Here is a 21,240-nt window from a genome sequence, read left to right as displayed (position 1 = left end):
CCTCTAAAAATCTAACTCCATCTTCTTGAAAAGACCTCCAAACATTCATTAATGACTGAGAAGACAGTCAGGATTGTAATTAGGGCTTTAACTGCTAAGAAACGTTCTCTTGGGTTGGTATTTTCAGAGGAGGGTTTTTGCTTTTGTTGTGTTTGTTCCGATTTTGGAAATTATCTCAACGTCAATTTTAGAAACCTTGAAAAAGGTTTCAAAAGGAAGGGAAAAAAAGTCACCTTTAACCTCTACTTCAAAGAGTCCAGCCCCCAAGAGACTGGCTGGTGCCTGGCCTGCCTTCCAGGTAGCCAGCTGCTAAAGGAGCCTGGAGGTGTCACTCCCCAGCCCTACACCTGCCTCCTGGCACTCAGCTCTGTACCACACCTGCTTACCTGGCATATTGCAAGTCCTTTTCTTTAGTGGACTCTGAGTGCCTCGAGGAGCCTGTGTGTCCACAGGGTTGATCGGAATGCTGGTACTCAAGATAGATTAAGGAGTTTAAGCTAAATTCTATACACTTTTCACTTTACGTTATAGAATTATATAAGGACAATGCTGTATAGTCAGTGCTTTCATTTTTTTCTTCTATGTACTATGAGGAGAATTTTAGGTTTTTATTGAGTGACGTACAGCATACAGAAAGAGATAGGGGTGTGTATGATGAGTGGCGAGTATCCCTTCTTCTACCTCTTTGTAAAGCCCAGGATGGACACTCATTTGTTGTTTCCTATCTTCCCACGGATAATCTGTATACACTCACCTATGACTACATGTGATCTTTTATAAAACCTGCCTTTGAAATGTAGGGCTGTGCTGGCCATGTGAATAGAGGCAGCCCTCCTGAAGGCATCCCAGCACCCAGTTACACCCTGGCATCCCGCTTCAAAGACGGGGAATGCACCGAGATACATAGTGAAGGGATTTTGCCAGCTCATTTCTGTGGTGGCAGAAAAGCAACAGACACCCAGAAAAAAGGAAATAAAGTAAGTGCCCGTCTGTGAAATTGTTGGATAAACTGTGGTGTGGCTGTGGTGCAGTCTTTCCAAAGAGGAGGTAGAGATCTCTCTCAAGATTGCAGAATATCGTCTTCCCCAACCGTGGAGAGCTTGATTGATGTGTGGCTGTGTATGTGTGTTAACGGATGATGTCATAAGCACGAAGAAAGCTAAGGAAGGGAGGGGCTAGGTGACCATGCTTTCCCAATTAAAGTTTTTCTTCCTTTTTAATGTGCTCTTGACATCCTTCCCAGAATAGATGTCAAGGTCATTGAAGTGATTGCCACATCTATTTCCTTTCACTTTTAGGAAATGGCAGTGGGTAGTTCAATCCCCATTTAATTTCATCTCATACATGCTTTTATCCTTTGGTGCATGAGTCACATAAGGCAGACTCACGGAAGGACGGCAGAACGCTTTGGTACAAAGAATTTATCTTGACTTCAGGCTTCCAGGGAGGGCGGTGACCCCATAGGTAGCTACGGGTGCGGCACTGTTGGAGGATGGGCACGGCTGAAACGGTACTGCATGGGGGCGATCCACACAGGGAACTGTCAGAGCAGAGCTTGGCTTACAGCCCTCTGGGGCCACAGACAGAAAGACTCAGAGCTTTGGAAGAGAAGGCAGTGAGGGCCAGCTAACTGGGGTGTCTCACTAGAAAGAGGCAGAGGGATGCAATGGGGGAAGGTTAAGAATGGAAAGGCATTTTGGGGAAAGACTTTTGGGTGTCTTTTCCACTTGGCTTCGCAACATCCCCTGAGTTACACGTCTTGCCTCAGTGTATTCCATGTTTGTGCTCCCAGCAAGTAGAACTATGAAGGAAAGGAGAGATGTCATTCAAGGGGGACTGGGGAAGTGCTGGAAAAACCCAGTCTTTCATTACCTCTCTTTCTATAAGTGCCTGTTGTAAACCTCCGGGGAGTTAAAGGGCTGTTAGCAGAACCCTGGGTTATTTGCTTTTAGACTGTGGAGGAACTTTGGACTTACTTAAAGGAATGGGAAACTTCTATTCTGCAGACCAAAGAGGTGGAAAGCCAGGTGGAGAGGCAGGGGGTGAAGCGGGGCCCTGTATTGTGTTTGAAGCCATGAGTACGCCACTGTCCCCAGCTCCCGAACCTTCCAATCTTTCCTGTAGAAATGTTTCTAGTTTGCTTATTTTGTTAGGCTATGCCCCTGGAGAGGTGTCATAGCTCATCAAGCCTTTTTTTTTTTTTGATGCCATATGGCAAACAAAGTGAGATCTGTCAGCCAGAGGCAGAACACCATCACCCGAGAAATAATACATTGATGAATGCAGCCTTAGAAAGTGTGTGTTGTGGAACTGTCAGCAGGGTATGGGATGACCATTGTCATCTGGAAATCAGCTGCTGGGATTACCCTCAGGAAACCCTCCCATGGTTGAGCCCTTTAGCATTCTCTCATAGAGGACAGGTGGGGGAAGGGCCTCAGTTACTTCTTCTCTTCTGCCCTCACCTAGTTGTATTTAACCCTGTTTCTGCTGCTTATGGTCTTGGGGGGTGGGGGGTGGGCGAGAAGCTAGAGTCTCTAGGAGGTAGGGGGTTGACTGGGGGTAGGACTAGTAATTCCTGAGTCTTCATTTGTCATGGAATAGGGGTCAGCTGCTGGAGACTCACTGGCTCACCAAACTGGACTTGAATAGCATCCTTTCATGTGTGTTGGGATCCTGTCTGGGGTGAGTAGACAGACACTCTGTGCAGGTCCTCAGGGAAAGAAATGAAACATTGCGTACGTGACTGTTGGATTCCTGTTGAGTTTATAGTTTTAGTTAATGTGTATAGTTCTGGCACACGATTCTTGGACTCAAATTACCCGCAGAAAACCTTTCTGCAGTCTTTTTATGAACATTGCCTTTAGGCCAAGTCTCCACGACTGTACTGAATTTTTGGGTTTTTGATCTAAGAGCAAGAGTATGCATTTCTTGGAGCTAAATCTATTCTAATTAGATTAGCACATCAGTGTAAAACACAGTGCAGTCAACTCTGAGAGCTTTCCCCACACACCTGCTTTTATGTTAGTTTCAGGGACCCTAAAATTGGCAATATTTATGTGCGGGAATGGAAAGAAGGTCGGAGCTAGAGACTGCTCCCGGGTAACTGTTACTGTTTGCTAGCTGCCAGCGACTTCTTCATCTCATACATGCTTTTATCCTTTGGTGCATGGTCACATAAGGCAGAGAAGACAGACTCAGGGAAGGATGGCAGAACGCTGTTTCCCTGGAATAAACGGAGTGGTCTCTGTCACAGGCTGCTCACGCAGGAGTCTTTCACGGGGTGGACACACCTCTTACCAGCATGCCAGTTAAAGCTGACGTCTCCTACTATGGAAAGCACTGCTCCCTCCCTCAGCCCCAGGGTCTTCTAACAGGCAGGCAAGCCTGCCAATCAGCATTTGTAAAATGGATGTTGCTTGTCCAACCAGTTCAACTTCCCACCTGTCATCTTACTCCTTAGCCTGTTCTAGACATAGACTACCACAAGAAGGTGTCATTCATACATGACTGAATTGCAGTCGCTTCATTGAAAGGCACGGGGCATTATTTGCTATAAGGGAAAAAGGGCATGCTGAAGTCACACGTAGTAAAATCATAATTTGCCGAAGATATTTGTAAGCGAAGTAGATATGAGCAGGGAGAAAGAACAAAGCAGTGTGCAAAACTGTCAGCACCCAGAGGCACCCTGGGCACTGCTTGCTAGAGGCATACCGGGCACTGCTTGCCTGTATCCTGTAGTGCCATCTACTTAGAACCATCTCTGTGTGTATTCTTCTCTGGGTGTTAGAGCATATTCCCTTTATCATTTCATAGGACTCATGAGAATCGGTCACCCAGCTTGCTTCAAACAGAGACATTACTTCCTTTCCTCCATGCTTGTTACAGCGTGCGGCGCTGGTTCTCTGTGGGCTTTCTCTGCAGAGCGGCATTTGTACACAGCTTGACCGGCCCTGGGGGTTCTGTGTCTGCCTCAGATCCCAAGTAACTTGCCTCACTCTCTCTGCTTGTTCTCTAAGGACAAAGCCACAGGTGACTTCTCTGGGCCTTCCCATAGGCATTTTGCTTTGAATGGCTACTTCCATCAAATGTAAATTTCAATTTATGGCCACACTAGACAAATATAACTCAGGGTTGAATCATTTTTACATATTCATTGTTACTCAGTTTTTTTTTTTACTTTTGATATTAAAGAAAATAGAACATCTTGAGGGCCCCTAAAAATAATGAGGGCCCTTGTCACTCTGTCTCCTAAATGTTATGACCATGTCTCCTGGCTCAAGGGCTTAGCAGTGTGAATGATGATGGTGCTTCTCTGTTTTGTCATTTAGTCTGAAAATGTTTCGTGGTCTTGATTATGTGAGTAGTTCTTCCTCCTCCTGTTTTTCACTGTTTTGAGATAAGGCTTCCCGTAGCTCTGGCTGACAGGGAATTCACTATGTAGTTCGTTATGTCTGTGAACTTGCGGTGATTCTCCTGCCTCTGATTTGGAGGATTGGGATTGTAGGCATGTGTTACCACCCCTGGCCTTGCTTGTTCTTAGTAAACGCTTTCTACTATCCTTCTAGGTTATTGTTAGTTTAGACTTAGAAGTGCTGTGCTATTAAAGGTGCAGGGACATGTTAGCAGAGCTGCAGTGTGAGGTTGGCTTTGGAAGGATGCGATGATGCTTAGTTAGTGCTTTCCTTGGTAACACTCGACTTGTCTTTCATCCTTTTTTCACTTACTTTTTAACGTGAGATTAACTTGTGTTTGCTTTTTAAGTGGGACCAGTAAAGAGTATTTCAGTGCTGATTTTGAAAGAAAGTTTGTCAAAGAGAGTATCATTACCACACTGGTCATGTGTGGAGAGAGCATCTCTCTCTGTTCTTACCCTCTCTGCGTTTCCAGGTGCTCTGAGAACGGCTGAAAGATCCAGTGGCTGGGATGGAGCACAGAGCCTTGGCGATAATAAGCACATAGCAATGGAGGGAAATTGCTGAGGCACTGAGGGGAGGGTGTAGAGATAGCAAAGGCTCACATGCCCACCCGAGAGAGCAGGGAACATGCTGTACGCTGGACTCTCCATTCTTCAGACAAATGGGCAGCTTAAAATAAGGGTCCACAAGAAGCCAGAGCAAGGCATTCAGTGACCTACACACCAGGAGTGGAGGCCGTAGGGAGAAGTAAGACGTGGTTTCTTCTGCCAGAGCCGCTGTACTCTAACCAGGGAAGATCTTTAGTGTGCTGAGAACCAGGAAAGTTGTTGGCATTCCCACTGTCTCCACAAGCCAGGACCGGGAGCAGTGAAAACATGTGTTGCTAATGGTTGCTGGGGAGGGCAGGCTTCCAGGGCTCGGATTGTCGCTGGGCAGGAGGCCAGTTCCTAGTAGACTCATGGGCTGTGAAGTGGTTGGTTCACATTTTAGCTCCGGTTCACTCAGGGTTACCAGACAAATGGCCATCTCATCTGTGACTGGCAAAGTATTGAAATCTCACTGAATGTAACTAAATTCTCTTCTGTTTACCCCCACCTTGTCCCCATAGAACATGCTCCTTCAGAGTGTGAGGAACGAGCTGTACATAGAACTCATGCTCACTGAATTCTTGCAGACTTTTGACCTGGATGCTTCGTTTTTGGGAGATGCAGGTCTGTCTCATGAGTGAGGAAGACTGAGCTCCGTTAGGTGCAGACCTTTCTGTGTGCTAGAAAAGGCCAGAACTAGGACCGCCGTGATGCTGTCCTGAGCCTTTTAGAACAGTCATCACCACTACCCATGTTGCCATCATCAATGATGAAGCCTCGAGTCCCCTGAGAGGAGGGATTGCATGGGTCAGACTGGCCTGTGGGAGTCTGTGAGGGGATTGTTTTGGTTATTAATTGATACAGGAGGGGAGCACCATCCCTAGGCAAGTAGTCCTGGGCTATCAAAAAGCCAGCTAAACATGAGCCACATAGCAGGGTTTCTCCATGGTTTCTGCTATACTTCTTTGGTTGTGGGTGAGTTCTTGTCCTGACTTTTCTCAGTGATGGATTGTTACCTGAGAGTTGTAAACAGAATAGATCCGTTCCTCACTAGGTTGCTTTTGGTTGGGGTATTGCCATAGCAACAGAAAGGGGACAGGACAGTTCTGTTCTACTCTGTTGATGTGACAAAACACTGACCAAAAGCAGCCCAGGAGAGGAAACGGTTTATTTCATCTTATGTGTACCATCAGAGGAAGCTGGCAGGATCTCAGGACTGTCAAGTTGACAATCAAGACTAACCAGAACAATACACAGGTGGTCAGGCACTTGGATGCATTTCCAAAGCAGAAACCTCTTTGCAGACTGGATGGCATATGTCCAGAATGTCGGTGAGGTCAGCCAGTGCATTTGTAGATGACAGTGTCTAAAGGTTGGACACCCATCTAAGCTTTTCAGTACTCTCGATCCTTATTGTGACTCCGGGGTTAATACTGGGTCTAGCCTGCCTGTGTCCCAAGGGGTTTGAAGTGTCTTGTCATAGCCCTTCCCATATAATACTGTCCTCATCTGTGAGGCTTTTTTTTTTTTTAATTTAAAAGTAAGTTTCTATCAGCATGGAAAAATTTGATAGAAATCAGTTTTTTATTTTTTAAATATTTTTTAAATATTTCTACATTTAAGAATTCTTTGTATCACAGAGTGGTGGCACATACCTGTAATTTCAGCTCTCTGGAGCTGAAGCAGGGGGATTGCAAGTTTGACATTTCTTCTTCTTTACAGTCCTCCAGAAAATGTCTATGATTTTTGCTACCTGACTTGGCCATTGCTTCCTTCGCGTTCTTTTTATGCACCGGGGACTGTGCCATGCATCGTGCTGTGCTTGAATTTTGTCATATGACCCAGATAATCTATAGATTTCCTTGTTGCTTCTTGTAAACGCTGTATTTACATGCTAGTCAGTCATAGGCCCAAGTGTGTTATCACCCAGTGTTTCCGTAAATTACCTTGGCAAACTTTGAATGTGAGGCAGGAAATATGCCCAGACGTTGAACTTGGAGAAGCCTAGGGTCATTAAGGAGCTTTCTAGATTGGTTGCACATCTGATTCTACAGTTCCTTCAGGGGACTATACCCAGTGGTCGCCAGACCTCCCTCTTCCATAGGCCTCACTGCATTTCCCCGAGGACTCTGCCAAATTTGACTTCTTTCACTTTCTTAGTGTTGGACCGGATCAAGCCAGTCTGATTCTTTTCTCATGGCAGGTCTTCAGATAACTCTGAGCCATGACTGGACATGCAGTTACTTGACTCCAGTTCGCTGCTTCCCGGGGCGTGATCAAGCTCATCACTAGGCTTGTAGCCTGGTTACTCTGTACTGTGTTCCTGGGTCCTATGTGTTCCTCGTTGTTGCCTGTTAACCACACGTGGGGAATTGCGTGGCACTGTCTTTTAACGTTTGGTTTCTATGTGCCCAGGATTTGCTACCTCATAAGAGTTACGGAGAAGGTAGGAGGTCAGATCCCAAAGTTCTTGTTTCGGAGCCTGCATTAATGGGTGGGCCCAAGGACCCATATGCCTGACGTAGTTGTCCCAGGATGTCAAGACTGCTAGACTTGACTCTCGCTCTTCCGGCACAAAGCTGCTCCCTTCCCCCATTTGTCTGACCAGGGAATGGGAATACATGTGAGCCAAATATCCTGAACTGGAACTTCAAATGCATTTCAACGGACAGTGGCCAGATAGCATCATTCTGCTTTACTGGACAGGTACTTTGGGTACCTGTTGACATGTAGCAGTGTGGTAGGTGTTCTGAGACACGGGGGGGGGGGGGGGGGGGGGGGGGGGGGGCGGGCGGCTTGTCCACCTGTTGAAGAAGCAGAGAGATAAACATCTTTTGTTTTGCCCAGACAATTGGGTAAGGCTTCAGAGAAGTGGTATTTGCAGAGTAAGACATTGGTCGATGGGGAAAGGCATTGGGAACAATAAAGTCATGACTGACATCAACTGGTTCATTAGCATAAGAACATAGGGTGCTGGGTCTTGTGGGCGTGGGAACTGAAGTTAGAAAAAGCCACCAGGGCAGAGTTGGAGAGAACATTGGACTTGCAGCAGAAGCTGGCTGAGGCGTGGCTCCGCCGCTTTGCACCTGCCAGTTTACAGGGTACTATGTTGGTGGGATAAGAGCCAGCACTTTATAAGCTCTTACAACCCACTAACATTAACGATGCTTTTAGCATGTGCCAGGGTTCTTTGAGTTCCTACCTTGTGCTGTGACGAGTGCTCAAGCTTTGAGAAGACATGTTTATATTGTGTTGGGGGCAGGCGGACTTACTTCAGCTGGTCTACTTGATGATATAATCACACTTCGTAGGGTTCCTGAGCATGTAGAAATGCAGTCTGGATCCATGGCTCCGACCTGTAAAGGAACAGAGCCTGTTGGGGAGGTAGAGGCTATTACCTCAAAGACTAAGAAAAAAAAAATCCAGTGTGTAATTTACCTTACCAGTGTTCTTTCCTTTTTATAATTAGAATCACAGTCTGCTGATAGTGTGTGTGTGTGTGTGTGTGTGTGTGTGTGTGTGTGTGTGGCGGGGGAGGGCAGGGAGGGGGGAGTTCTAGCTGCCCCTCTGTGCCATCTCAGGTGCCCAAGGTTGCTGGCAGGTCTTCAGGCAGAAGAGTCCTGTCTCAGGGTAACACCCCTCTGGGCCTGAGGCAAGCACACCACTCAAGGGCCAGCCTAGCCAGAGTGGTGACAGTCTCCTAAAGCATGCGGCTTTCCTCTAGTGCAGCCTCCCAGCTCCCTCCTGTCTCAGCGCTTTTTGTGTCTCCCTTAGGGTCACCAGTCACTTAGCCTTGCTGGCCTTGTGCTGAGCTTCCCTGGCATCTCTCCAGCCCTTGCGTCTATATTTTAACTCACCTCTGTGTTGTTTTTGTTGGTTTGATTAGTATGACGTACACTTTTGGAGTTACTTGCTGTGTTTGTCTGGAAGCCTGAGTCCCTGATGGATTATGGATTACTGGATTTATATTTACGGTCTACTCTTTGAGACCATGTAACATTTGACCCTTGCAATCCGTTGATTTCCCTGTAGCATGGCTTTTTGTGTGTGGTCCTTCTCTGCTTTTGCAAACGAAAGCAAGTCTTCCGTTTCCATTGCTGTTTAGAACTTAGCTGCATTTTGAGAGTGTATTCCAGGGGTAGCAAGATGGGCAGATCGGAGTTTCAAATATTTGAGAAGGTGTTGTAACTCGGATACAAAGAAGGATCTGGTTCTATAATACCCACAAGCAATTATTACAGCTAACATATGACCACTTCTCATATGCAGCTACTGTTCTAGATATGTTACCAGTATTCTCTCACATAATGGCCACCGCAGTAGAGACAGACACCGTGATTGTTCATCTTCCCTGATGGAGAAACTGGGTGTTAAGGAGGCTAAGCTGCTTGCCTGAGCTCACACAGCCATCCAGTTAATTAGGGAACTAGAGACTTTGGACTCTGTAGCGCACTTTGCGTTGCCATTGATAATAGACGGGTGTGGCATTTGAGTGTGGTTCTGCATCTCAGCAGTGATTGACCTGTGTAACCTGGCCGTGGTGGGTACCCTCCCTGTGCTTCATCTACTTCCCTTGCAGAGTCAAGGCAGTGGCCTGGGTCAGGCTGTGTTTAGCTTAAATGCAATTGTACGCATAGAAGCCTTACCTAATATTTGGCCCATTAGGGCTATTTCTTGCTGCGGTAGTGAAAGCCTTGAATCCCAGCACTGGGGAGGCAGAGGCAGGCAGATCTCTGAGCTCAAGGCCAGTCTGGTCTTCTGAGCGAGTTCCAGGACAGCCAGGGCTACATACACAAAGAGAGAAGATTGTTTCTCATTATTTTAGAGCTGCTTTTGTGAAAAATAAATAAATAAAGCAGCGGTGTAAACTTTCTGAAATTAGGGTTTCGGAAGCACTCTGTTAATGATGTATTTGAATTTTAAATTGCCTTAATGGCTATATATGATAAAGTCTTGTTTAAGAAGTCTGGGCATCATGGGCTCACACTTTCTGGCTCTGGAAGGTGTTTTCCACAAGTTCCAGAGACAGAGGAATGGAGAAGTGAGGACCATGTCTCCCCCCTACTCCCAATGCTCCCAAGGGTAGGTCTAGTGAGCCAGGACATAGTAGCCTTGCTCCCTAATGTACAAATCTGGGCAAAGAAATTGACTGTCAGCTGGGAGTAAGACACTGGGAAGTCGGAGCAGAGAAGTCATGGAGAGCACTGAACTAGCTTAGAAAATTGCCCAGGGATCTTATGGAGGGCTAGTCACACCTGGCCCCGCACCTGGGAGCTCTTCTCATGTTTCCTGGAGGGTCAGGTGCCAAGGATGCTCTCTCACCCTTCACACTGGAACTATGTTTGGGAGTATCTTACACCACCACTCCTTTTACACACAGGTGTGTTCACGTGCGTGTAGGTGCACACTGTGAGTGTGAGTGCACCTGTATGCAGAGGCCAGAGGTTGATGTCTTCCTTGACTGACCTTACATATTCAGGTAGAGTCTCTCCCTGGAACCCACAACTCACCAGCTTGGCTACTCTGGGTAAGCTAGCTTTCCCTGGGGATCCCCCATGTCTGGCTCTGAGTGCTTGGAACTGCTTGTGGACTGCCACACCCACCAGGTGTTTATGCATATGGACTGTTGGAGATCCAAACCCCATCCTCATACTTTCACAGCAGGCACTTTATCTGCCGCTTGCCAAAGTCTTCTGTGCTCCCTTTCTAGAGTTCCCTCCCTCCCTCCCTCCCTCCCTCCCTCCCTCCCTCCCTCCTTCCCTCCCTCCCTTCCTCCCTGCCTCCCTCTTTCTTTTTGAGACAGGGTTTTATGAACTTCCTTTTTGATTGCATGTCACAGAGATTTCTGACTCTGAGAACTTTTGAGGTGATCTGCTGAATTTGTCCCTTATTAACTAATGTTTTGGGCAACCAGCTGGCCTGCAATCGCAAGGACACAGCCAGAACTAGCTTCCAGAGCTTAGTGACAGGGCAAGAACTGTAGCCCTCATTTATGGTAGTAGGGTAGCTCACTATGTGGCTTGGGCCGCCATCCATCATGCCTGTAAGGTTTTGTATTGGACAAAGTCAAGAGTGTTTTGCCTCTTACCCAGGTTGCCAGCAAATAGTAAAAATACAGCTCACAGATTGTTAAGAAGAACATCTTTTAGCCGGATGGCTCCACAGGCTGCCTGTCCTCTTCATGCAGAAAGCAGACTTAGGGCTTGAGCATTTCATCAGATGAAGGTGCCCGTTGGGGGAGTTGCAGGCTCCTGCGTTCCAAAGGCTCCTCTTGTGCCTCAGACAGAGAGGCGATTCAGACCGTTCTCACGTAGGCCGCTGTCTGTGGCTCTTCATCTGGATTAGTGTTAGAATTTGATACTCAGTTCAGTTTGTGAAGCTGAACTATAGTGGTCAGTGTGAAATCTGTTTGGGTTTTGCATTGTTAAGTTGCTAGGGGATACTCTGAGCTTTTCCATTCCACTGTTTACTTTGCTGTTTTGATCAACCAGTGGAAGTAGCATGAATTTAGTCAATGTGAGAAATTTAAATATACGAGCATTTATTTTGAAGGTACAAGGCTGTCTGTCCCTTCAGGAGCTACAGAAACTTTGGAATAGAAACCTGTGTGGATAGAGAGGAAGGCTTATATTAAAATTACAGAATTTAAATCTTAAATTGTAATTATAAAAACATGTATTTAGACTAATGTTCAAGAAGTTCAGGAAACATTTAAGAAGTTCAGCCTACTTCCATTATAAAATTTTACAGTGATTATAATTAGATCATTATATTTCTAAGTGTCTAAAATCTAGTTAGAGCCTAGCAGTCCAAATACACGTCATTGCGTGGTTAATCCAGTTCACATGGCTTGTTAGTGAGTCCCCTGGGGTTGTGTGGGACTCTGGGGTGTGTGTATCTGTGGACTGGGTTAGTTTTCAGTGTTTGCTGCCTTCAGCTGCCTGAAGCTTTCTCTCCTCTGCTTTGGCAAAGTACTGTGGCAAGATCTTGGAGCAGGCTTTCTAAAATAAGAGCAGTGGCATCGTGGTTACCAGTGCATAGCTTCCTGGACTTCATGGCTTAAGAGCCGAATCCTTGGCTTCAGTCTGTTGTGTTAAGTGGTAAATCATGTTATTAATTCCTGTCCCCATCAGGATTTCTGGATAATGGTTTAAAAATGTGTTCTTCTACATTATTATTGAGAATATAAAATGAAGCCTTTTCCATGTAATTATTCATTAAAAGTGTAACTAAATTTTGCCTTGGAGTCACTGGCTTTTAATCTGTGAGCTGAGCTTAAGTTTTAAGGCACCGTGTTATTAATAGAGTCTTCCAGTTCTTGCTTGTTTTCTAGAAAAGTCAAACCTGGTTTGGCATGGTATCAGTTTGTGGCTTCAGAAGATGAAAAACCCCATTAGCAGTAAGTGATGGAGCTTGGGAAACCCTGTACATACAGGGTGAGCACTCATTATGTTGCCTTTGTGAGTTCTTTACGTCATAGCCATGGTGCCTGTCTGAAGGTTGGTGTTTTACTGAGAAAGTTGACAACCTTCCTGATGCAGCCTCTCTGCATCCATTCCTGGTGGATACCTTGGAATCTTTGCTCTTACTGTTAATGGTTGACTATAAAATAGTGTGCTCCCTGCCCCCCCTCCCTGTCCCCTGCGGAAGTATAACAGATGTAGTTTTTTATAATTGGAGATACTTAATACCCTTTCTTTAAAAACATTTTTATTAAATTTGTGTGTGTATGTGTGTGTGTGTGTGCACGCACGCGTGCACGCATGCATGTGTGTGAGCCACAATGTGTGTTTGTTGAGGACAGCTTGTGGGATTTGGTTCCCTCTTTTCATCCTGTGGCTCCTGGGGATCACATTGAAGTCACCATCCTTTGTGCCAAGTGCTTTACCCACCGAGCCATCTTGGCGACCCTTGTTCTGTCTTAGCAGGGTGCTCCTCATTTATTATGATTTTTCTCCACTTCCTACCTTACATTTTAGCTGCTCTCCCACCCGCCTTATGCCGTCTTCTAGATTTCCTGAGGAGTCGGGGGTTCCTTGTTTGAACATCTCTTGGAACTGTCTGCTTTGCTAGGCTACAGTATGGAACAAAAGCAACTTAATGCAGAAGGTGTTTATAACTGCTTGTAGCTCCAGAGTACCCCACTGGAGGGGAAGTGATGGTGGCTGGAGCTGGTGGCAGCTAGTCCCAGTACAGCCCTGGTCAGGAAGCAGAAGGTGATGACTGCCTGTGCCTAACACAATTGCTCATTTTTATTTGGTCTTAGACCCCAGAACATGGAATACCATCTGTATTGAGAGTAAGTCTTTCTACATCCGTATTGAGAGTAAGTTTTTAACCTAAAAAACTCTAAAAAGAAAATCTAAGACAGTCCCTCAGAGATCCAGGAACGGTGGCATCTGCCTTATCCCAGCACTAAAGAAGGCAGAAGCAGACAGGTCTCTCTGAGCTAGAGGCCAGGGTGATATACATAGTGAGTTCTAGGCCATCCCAGGCTGTATAATGAGATTGTCTCAAACAAAACAGAACACAAATTCCTCATAGACATGCGATCTGCTTCAAGCTCCTGCCCATCAGTTTTCCTGCCATTGTGGACTGTACTCTAAAACTAGGAGCCATAATAAATACTTCCTTCCCTAAGTTGCTTTTATCACATATTTTACATAGCAATAAATAAAGAAGACAGTTTTAGAAGAAGACATGTTCAGACAAGAAGGATCCAGGACATGACAGAAGACAGGTGGAAGACATGCACTGGATTTCTGTGGCAGTTCTACTCCCCATCAAGTTAACAATCAAGATTCGTCACCACAACGACACCTTTGTCAGCATGACACCCAAACACATCACATTTGGGCCATTACCTTCCACCATTTGTCTCATAGACTCATGGCCATCTCACAATGCAAAGTACATTCAGTCCAAATTCGAAAGTCTGCATAGTGTTTAATAGTTTCAATACTGCTCTAAAAGCCCAAAGTCTGAGTCTCAGCTGAGACTGAAGGCAATCTTGACAGGATCTCGAGTAGCCCTGGGTGACCTGGAACAACTTGCTATGTAGATCAAGTTGGCCTTGAACTCACAGAGATCTGCCTGCCTCTGGGTCCTGAGTGCTGGGATTAAAGACATGTGCCACTATGGCCAGCCTGAAGGCATTCCCTTACCTGTGAGCTCCTATCATCTGAAAACAAGTTTCATGCTTCTAATACACAGTGACTCGAAGTAAACATTCTTGTTCCAAAAGGGAAGAGTTGGGACAAAGCAAAGAATGATGGGAACAGAGCAAGATGCAACCGAGAAAACACCAGAACCTGCACTGCGTGTCCAGCGTCTAGGGTTCCAAGAGACTTGGGTAGTCTTGCACCTTCCACTTCGTCCACTGCCGGCACAGTTGATATACTTCTTCTGTAATCCCATTTTAAGGCCGTACTCGGGTACAGAGTAAGACTCTGTGTCAATAAAGCAAAATGGACAAACAGAAAAGCAAAGCAAAACAGCAGAAGAGAGAAAATGCAAAGGAAAAAGCAGCACTCTATAGGCATGGCCTCTTCGATTTTCGTGATACAAAGCATCAGTATAGAAGTTGGATGGCCACAGTCATTTGACTTAACTTTTCTTTCAACAGATTTGTCCTTTGTCCTCTCGTACATATATCTCTAGTACACCTTTAAGCAAAATCAAGTTTATAGTATATATGTGTGTGTGTGTGTGTGTAATTTTACTTTGTTTCTCCCTAACCTTGGGATGCATATATGTATTATCAAGTATTTTCCAGATGCATGGATTTCATCTCCTGCTGCTGCTGCTAATGTTTTGGTTGATAGTATTTACTTAGTTGATCTTTCCTGGACCATGCTGCTCTGCTTAGCCCCTGTCACTCCTGTCACTTCTGTGGCACCAGCAGCCTGGTCTTCCCATGTCAACAGTTTCTTCAGGCTCCCACTAAAGCAATACTTTCCTAATGTCTTCTGATTTTAATTAAGAGTTCCTTCTGTCCAAGTGATCGCAAATGGCGTTGTCAACTGTCCACTTCTGATCAAGCACAGAGAGCATGCCTGGCTTCGTGATTTTCAACATAATTTATCCCTGAGCTTTTTCAACAATGGTGGTGGGAACCTTGGGCATTTATATCTTTGTTAAATATATTAATGGTGAAAGAGTAACGGGGCATGAAAGTGTTGTGAGACTATTCCAATATGCCAGCAAATAAGAGGATGAAATTATCAGCAGGAATAAAATACCAAAAAATTGGAGACCTATTTTGAGCAGAATAAATGCAGTGCCTTTGTTATAAATGCCCACGTGCACACCTGCCAGCCCTCAGCAGGAGCGGATTTGTCTGGTTAACATTGGCTCATCTGAGATTTCAGGACATGGAAAGAAATGAGTGAACGGTCTTTTCTTTGTTATACAAAGGCTTCCTGTGCGGCTAAAACACACACCTATTAAATATTACGTTTTAGAGCAGTAATCTGTCCTCTGAACAAATAAATTGGCAAGTAAAATAATTTTTCCAATTATAGAGGAAATAGTTTTAATAAGGGATGGAGTTTTTTGTCTCATTTCATATTTATTAACTATATTAACTGTTTCCTATTCTAGAGTATTTGGATATGAGTTTTCTATTTTGTGAGTCAGTATTCCAAATTCTTTTTTATTATAAGTTGACAGTTTATAATTATATAAGTCTATGGGATACAAAATAATGGTATGATTTTTGAATGCGATGTAGAACAATTAAATCAATATAGTTGTATCCATCACTTCAAACATTTAACATTGAGAATGTGCTAAGAACATTGGAAAGTTACTCTTAGTTATTTCAAAATGTATCATACACAGTTATATTTACCATGCTGTGCAGTAGGAGAGGGTGGGGGATACTGTGTGAGAGTTTATGTGCTGGTGCCTGTGTGTGCATACGGATGCTAGAAGAGTGTATTGGGTGACCTACTTTAGCACTCTCTGCCTGTTCTTTTGAAGCAGGGTCTTTCACTGAACCCAAGGCTGGGATTTTCTTGGCTAGACTGGAAGGCACCAACCTCAGCAATCCTCCTGTCTCTGTCCTCCTCAGAACTGCTGCTGTATGTGTGTGCAGAGTATTTGGCTCACTGCGCAGGTGCTGGGATCCAGAATCTGTAGCGAGCACTTGCTAGGCCATCTTTCCAGCTCCCAGTAGTTCTTGGTTTTGAGCATTTGCTAAACCCCCTTCATACTCAAATTCTGAATGTGAGATGCTGTTATTTAATTCTCTGCTTAGCTCAGCTGGGCCTTTTACTATTCTGTAAATATTTTTCTCTCTTGTCTATTAAAAACTTTCTTGTTTATTATGAAACCTTTTATTCAGCTACTTTCTCTCTTAATTTATATTAGAAAAGTCAACACTCTTGATTAACTGCAGAATTTTGTAACATGTGTTACCCAGTTTTAATATATGTTCTCCTGTAACGGATCTTTCTACCTTATTTTGTGGTAGACTATTTAGGTTAGCAACATTTCCCATGACTCTTTTTAACATATTTTCTGTTATCCTTTCCATCTTTTAGCAGAGACTATTTTCCAACCTCCTGGATTGGGTCCTTTTCATCACACACATGCACACACAGACACAGCCCCCACCCCAGGAGTGTTTGGAGGGGGGGATGAAGATTAGCAAGATAGAAGAGGCGTCATCCTCCTTCCCCATGGCCTCTCACTCCATTTACCCTGCCAGTCTCTCTCTGTCAGTTAGTGTCATCTCTGAAGCGCCTCTGTTCTTCCCAAGACCTTTATCCTCTTCCTTCAATACACATGGGACTCTTGGGGCTAGATCTTAAAACACCTCATATTTTATCAGTCAAGTCAAGTGATCATCTCTTTCTTCTCATGGTCCCCTTTCTGTTTTCATAGTCCCCACACATATGCACATGCACACATTTGTATATATATATGTAAATGAGTCCACCTGTGAGAGAAAACTTGCATCTGTCTTTCTGACTCTGGCTTATTTCACTTAGCATGCTGATCTCCACTTCCATCCACTTTCCTGCAAATGTTCTTCTTTGTAGCAGAATAAAATTTCATTCTATCTATCTATCCATCCACCCACCTATCCACCTACCATCCATCCATCCACACACACACCCACCCACCCACCCACCCACCACATTTTCTTTATCCTTTGATCTATTAAAGGACATCTGGATTGTCCTTTTTCTTAGCTATCATGAGTAGTGCAGCAATAAACAAGGATGTGCGCCTGTCTCTAGGATACATTGACTTACAGTCCTTTGGTAGTAAAACCATGAATGGTATAGCTAGGTCACACTCTAGTTCTAATTTTTATTTTTTGGGGACCCTCCCTGTGGGAGCCCATTTTTAGGTTCCTTGTAGCTTTACCCAGCAGGTCTGCATAGAGAGGATGATTGGACCACGGGCCTGAGTGCAGGTGTCTGAGATGGTCTGCACTTGGCTGTGCTGCGGGGAGGTCTTTTGCTCCACCCCTTGACATTCCTTTAAATACCCCAGGGCAGAGACAGTCAAGGCCTGATGGATTGGGATCAAGGCCCTCTCGAGGCTATCCTGTATTTTCTATCTGTTTTTCTCCTCTCTATCTTTCTAACTATTATTTCCTGCTGCTCCTACTCAAGAGTACTCTGGGGAAATGTGGGGGTGAGGGATGCCTCCCCCACACCTCCCAAGACTGATTTCCATATTTGCTGTAACATTTGCATTCCTACCATCAATCACTAAGTGGTTTTCTTTCCCCACATTCACACCAGCATTTCTTGTCATTTGGTTTCTTGATGATAGCTGTTCTTCCTGAGGTAATCAGTCCAGTTTTTCTCTTCTTTTGATATAGGGTCTCTTGTAGCATAGACTGTCTTTAACTCTCTATGTAGCTAAGGATGACCTTGACCAGTTGCTGGGATTACAGGTCTGTGGCTGGTTTATGTGGCATTGCAGATTGTACCGAATTGACCCCAAAGGGATTCATGCATGCCAGACAGGCACTCTACCAACTGAATAGTACCTCCATCTCCACAGCTTCAGTTTCCATATCCCTGACGGCTAGGTAGGAGTGTTGGAATATTTTTTGAAGGTTTGTTGGCCTTATGTATGTCATATATAAATATAAATATATATATATATATGTGTGTGTGTATTTTTATATATATATATATATATATATATATATATATGGAATTTCATACAATGTATTTTGGGCATATTCACACCATCTCCTCTCTGTGCCACACCTGGCTGGCCCTGGGCTTTTTATTTGGCAACCTATGGTTTCTAGGATGAGCATAATCCTCTGTGTTGAGTAACTCTTATTAAGTACTTCTATATGAATATATTTCATATATAATATACATAAGAAGCTTATAAAATACTAGGTTACTATATGGCTTTTTCAAACATCCTTGGAGTTTTCCCTTCTGCAACCCCCTCTCTACCTGTATGTCTTAGTTGAGAACTCTTTGTTCTGTTAGTCCATTTATTGATTGGTTGACCTTTTGATGTTTATATTTGTACTTCTTTATATATCCTAGAGGTTAATTCCCTGTCTGCTGTGTGGTTGGAAGACCTTTCCACACCCTATAGGCCATCTCTTCCACTTGGGTGGTGGTTACCTGTGTTTGTATAGAAACTTTTTAATTTGATGGATTCTGCTTGTCAGCTCTTGGGACCATTTCCTGTTGTGTTTGGGTTCTTCCAGAAAATATTTGTCTATGGCTTTGAAGTGTAGTGTTTTACCTAGGTTTTTCTCTGCCATTTTAAAGGTTGCAGGTCTTATATTAAGGTCTTTGATCCATTTTTTGAGTGTGTGTGTGTGTGTGTGTGTGCGTGTGGAGAAGGAGGGGAGAGATGGACCTAGTTCCATTTTTCAACACGTGGAAATCCCGCTTTCCCGCCACACTTGTTAAAGAGACTGGCTTTCCCCAGTATTTGTCTGACACTGTTGTTATCAAGCGTTAGATGTCTGGCTACAGCTGTGTGGGCTTACTTTCTACATTCTCTATTCTGTTCATGTCTTAGTGCCAAAACATACAATTTTTGTTCTGATAGCTCTAGTATAATTTGATGTCAGGTGTGCAGTACTACAGCATTACCCTCTCTCTTTCTTGGGATAATGTATGCTTTCATATCAATTTTAGGAACTTTTTTTCTTAGTTCTGGAAGATTATCATTGGAATTTTGTTAAGGATTGTGTTGACTCTGCGGATTATTTTTGTGGGAGGTCTCTGTGTTCTGGTGTTTTGTTTTCTTCAGTGTCTTAGAGTTTTTGTTGTAGAGTATAGGTCTCTCTTTTGCCTCCTTTGTTAACTTAGTTTAGTCTTGTTTCTTTCGAAGCTGTTGTGATTGAGATTTTTTTCCTTCTAATTTCTTCCTCTTCAAGTTTATTACCAGTGTATAGAAGGCTACTGGGTTTTGTGTGTTGATTTTGAATTCTGGCACTTTTCTGAAGGTGTCTACGAGTTTTCTGGTGGAATATTTAGGGTTTTTTTCCATGTCATCTACAAGCAGGGATGCTTTCACCTTGGCCCTTCCTGTTTCTGTCTATCCCTTTTGTTTCTAGTATCTTTGATCTAAGTCTTCTAGCACTATATTGAATAAGATTGGTGATAGTGGGCATCTTGTCTTGTTCCTGATTTTGTAGGAAATGCTTTTGGTTTACAATATCTATATATGTAGTTGATCAAAAAGGCAGCCCAAGTTGATGAGGACAGGGGTAGGGATTTTATTTAAGTTATGTAAAATACAAAAAGGTAAAAGATTTTGGTCAAGGATTAGAATGCCTCCAACGTGGAAATCGGCGTCATTGTAGCTCAGAGGTTTGTGGCATCCTCAACACTGCTGTTCCACACGGGAATCCATGGTAGTGGTTCTTCTCTACTTGGTGGAGGAATTTGGGCAACTTGGGTACAACTGATTGATAGTTGGCCACATAGTAACATGAAAGGATACAGCCCTTTTAGAACCAAGGTTTCCGTTGCCCCTTTCTCAAATGCAGAAAAGAAGGATTCCTAGTACCAAAAGGGCAAAGACCTTGTCAGATGGAGAATGGGAACAACATTTTGTTTTGTTGAATGAAAGGCTCAGTATCTACTAGAAACAATAGTGGCTGTAAGAAGCCTGGTGCCATGTAACAACCCGGAGCAGTTGGGGTTTCTCTGAATATAATTGCACAAAATGTGCTCTAAGTGGGTCACTGAGCTGTAATCAAACATGTAGATCTGAAGAATAGTGTCGCTGTGTCCTCTGTCATATGATTGCTCAGTGCTCAGGCACCCTGCCAGAAGAGCTACACAAATTGTTTTCCGTGTGCCCTGGCCGATCTCAGGAACAAGGCAGAAGGGTTTATAGCTTATGAATTCTTTTCTCTGCCTATGTAAGGAAGCTGAAAATTTACAGTGTAATATAGTTTGAGTAACATCTCCTCAATTGTATAAGAAAAATAGATGATTTAGAACATTTGAACATCTGCTTAGATCCATCAGGCTAATGCAGGAAAGGACTGAGGAGTTATTGGGTTAATTTTGAGATCATAGCATACTGTATTTTTACAACTAGTGTGTACCTTCCAATGTTGACCGAAGCAGCAATTGGGACACGGTGTAGGTGAGGATGCATACAACCCGCGGAACGAAGCCCTAATTTGTTTGCTTGTTAGGACTTCTATTAGACATGGAGATCTGTAGGCTACCATTTTTGTTATTTGCTGCAGACCTGAGTACCCGATTTACTTGATTTCTTGTGTGTGACATAACGGACGGTCCCTGGATGCATGGAATTGGTGATGGCTTTTGTACTTTTGCTATTACGCCTTTCTTGGAAAACAAAGTAAGCTTTTCATGCTTGAGTAAACACATTGATGTATTATGAAACTGTCAGACTCTTTGAACAATTGGCATCGGCTCAGTTATTCAAATATGTGATTCTTTTCAATGGCTTTTGTGTTTGGTGATACTTTAGTACAACTAGTAAAAAGAGATTGCCGTCCCTTAAATCTCAACTGATGGTTAAAGAAATCTCAAGGATTAGCACCCTTTGAGAATCTTCTTCATTATCAAATCCGTCCAATTAGTAGAACCATTTGTGCAGATATATAGCTCATTTAAATAATCTTTTTTTTTTAAATCTTAAAAACAGTAGTTCGTGCAATACTCTTGTCAAGTGACCTCAGTGTAATCTACTTTATCCCACCCAATGTTCTCTCGCTGCAGTCTCTTCCTGTAGGTAGCATGGCTTTT

General features: G+C 43.9%; 1 protein-coding gene across 1 annotated transcript in view; it reads left to right on the top strand.

Moving 5' to 3' along the window:
* Lrrc1 (leucine rich repeat containing 1) overlaps nucleotides 1-21,240 on the top strand; it is a 119,517-nt gene that overhangs the window by 21,721 nt on the left and 76,556 nt on the right. The window lies entirely within an intron of this gene.

The sequence above is a fragment of the Peromyscus californicus genome, unplaced genomic scaffold, assembly GCF_007827085.1.
Source record: "Peromyscus californicus insignis strain IS unplaced genomic scaffold, ASM782708v3 Scaffold_11__1_contigs__length_118956290, whole genome shotgun sequence".
NCBI lineage: Eukaryota > Metazoa > Chordata > Mammalia > Rodentia > Cricetidae > Peromyscus > Peromyscus californicus.
This window is presented reverse-complemented; position numbering and strand designations above follow the sequence as displayed.